Genomic DNA, 2,525 nt, shown 5'->3' with positions numbered 1-2,525 from the left:
TTACCTAGAGCCCCTTAACTTGACCTCCAATTTTTAGCTAGAATCTTTACCTCTATTTGTAATACAATTTCCTGGACCAATTAACCATCTACTCAGCTACTGCTCTTTGCTCAGCTTAGGCATTTGTTATAAGTAGGCAGGTGCCTCAAGAAGAAAACTGTAGCTCCAAAGTCAGGTTCACCTCTGAACTTCAACAGAAACTCCATGGGATCTGGTTAAATCTCACCTCTCTTGATGCCTCTCTGATGGCTTCCTTGAATATTTCAGATGTTTGGTTTTTCTAGTGGGAGAATTAATCTGCAATAGAAACCTCCTATATCAGCCTTTGTTTCTCAAACCAGTGTTTGATATCTCTGAGGGGTTAAGGGGAATCCAAAAATCATGATAATATAGTGCAGCGTTTGAGTGATTGTTCTGGCAGGATTAAAATCCCAGTGTTGCCACTTCCCAGATGGGTAACCTTGGACAAGCACTTCATCTCTCTGTGCCTGTTTTCTAGCAGTACTTGTCCCCCAGGGTGAAATAAACTAATATATGTCAAGTGATCAGAGCAGCGAATGTCTGGTGCATAGTAAGGACTTAATATAGATCAGTTATTAGTATTCAGCAAATACATAATAAGCCCTACTCTGCCAGCTGCTGGATACACCCCATGGTGGAAAAGACAAATACAGTCCCTTCTCTCACGGGGCCGACACTCTGGTGATCCACAATTAAAAGTCGGTAAACAAGATCATTACCAAAGAGAGGTACGTACTGTGGAAAGAGTTAAAGAGGATGATAGGGCAGTTGACCCCAGCAGGTGTAGGTCCAGGATGAGTCAGTAGGGCTCAGTTGCCAACTCTGGGGTCTTGGAGGAAAAGACCCAGTGAGTGGCAAAGAGTGACCAGGCAGTGATTTAAGGCTAAGGGGTCAGCAAAACATCTGCGATTGTTACATGACAAGTTGAGACCTGACTGACAGGAAGGAGTAAGTCCCCTGAGAATTAGGGGAAGATGCCTGCCTTCTAGGCTGAGGGAACGTGTGTAATCTCCCTTGATCTGGCATGCTTGGGGAACAGAGGGAGGCCTGTGTGTCCCGGAGCATAATGGAAGAAAGGGAGAGAGTTACTGTATGAGACCTGAGAGGTAGGCAGGGGATCAGATCACACGGAGCTTTGTAAATCAGGGTGAGCCTATGGATTTAATTCCAAGTGTACTGGCAAGCTTCGGAGAGTTTTATGAAGGGAAATGACAGTATATTTTAAAAAATATTTTATTCAATTATTCATGAGAGACACAGAGAGGGAGGCAGAGACAGAGAGAGAAGCAGGATCCCTGCCGGGGGCCCTATGTGGGACTCAATCCTAGGACCCTGGGATCGTGACCTGAGCTGAAGGCAGATGCTCAACCACTGAGCCACCCAGGTGTCCCAAAAATGACAATATTTTGATTGCAACACGATCGCTCTGGGTATTGTTTACAGAATGGATTTTGGGAGAAGCCATTGCAGGAGTACAACTGAGAGATGATACTTTGGACAGAGTGGTTGCAGACATGGAGAGGAGTGAGCAGGCTGGAGACCCGACCTGTGTTAGTGGTAGAGTCAGAAGATGGTTGAGCAAGAGAAAGAGGGGAGTCAATGATAATTCTTACCTTTCTGATTTGAACAACTGGTGGATGGTGGACCTATTTGTTAAGTAGAAGCCTGGGGCAGAAGTCAAGAAGGATCAGGAGTTTTGGATATATTAATTTTGAGGCTCCTATCAGACAAGGATTCATTGGGTCATTGGTTTGAAAGTCATCAGATGATAGCTAAAGCCATGAGCCTAGATGAGATTTACTGGGGAGAGTATCTAAACAGAAAGAATAAAGAGATGTAAGACTGTGGCCTGGGCTACTGCAGATTTAGAGGCTGTGGAGATAAGGAGGAATCGGAAGAAGTCTGAGAAGGAGCAGCCAGTGAAGTAAAGCAGTGGTTCTCAAAGCATGGTCCAGGGACCAGCGGCCACAGCATCATCTAGCACTTGTTAGAAATGCTGAATGTCAGGCTGCACCTCAGCCCTGCTGACTCAGACATGCCAGGGGTGAGGCCCAGGAATCTGTGCTTTTATTGCGCTATAGATGAAACCAGTGAAATGGAAGAAAACATGGGAAGGTTGTGTTTTGAAAGGCAAGAGAAGGAAATCTTAAGAGAAGGAAGGACTGGTTAACTCTGTGTCAGTGCCGATGGGAGCTCAGCTCAGATGAGTACAGAGGCCTGGCCATGAAGTTTCGTAACGGGGAGGTCACTGTTGGCCTTGACAAGTGTGATCTCAGTGAACTGTGGGTGCAGGAGTGGAGTGGGTGCTGAAGAGGGAGGGAATGAGAGGGAGGGAGTGGCCAAGACCATGGACCCCGTGTTCAGTAAAGGGTTAACTCAACTGGCGTAGGGTGCTCAAACCCTGCACATTCCAAAGAAAGGACTGGGCCTTTGATCAGTGGCTGGTAGATAACTTCTGAGCCCTTCAAATACCTTGCCTAATCAGGGTGTCTTTGCATACCTTG

The sequence above is a fragment of the Canis lupus genome, chromosome 11, assembly GCF_048164855.1.
Source record: "Canis lupus baileyi chromosome 11, mCanLup2.hap1, whole genome shotgun sequence".
NCBI classification, from domain to species: Eukaryota; Metazoa; Chordata; class Mammalia; order Carnivora; family Canidae; genus Canis; species Canis lupus.
Note: the sequence above shows the minus strand (reverse complement) of the source record.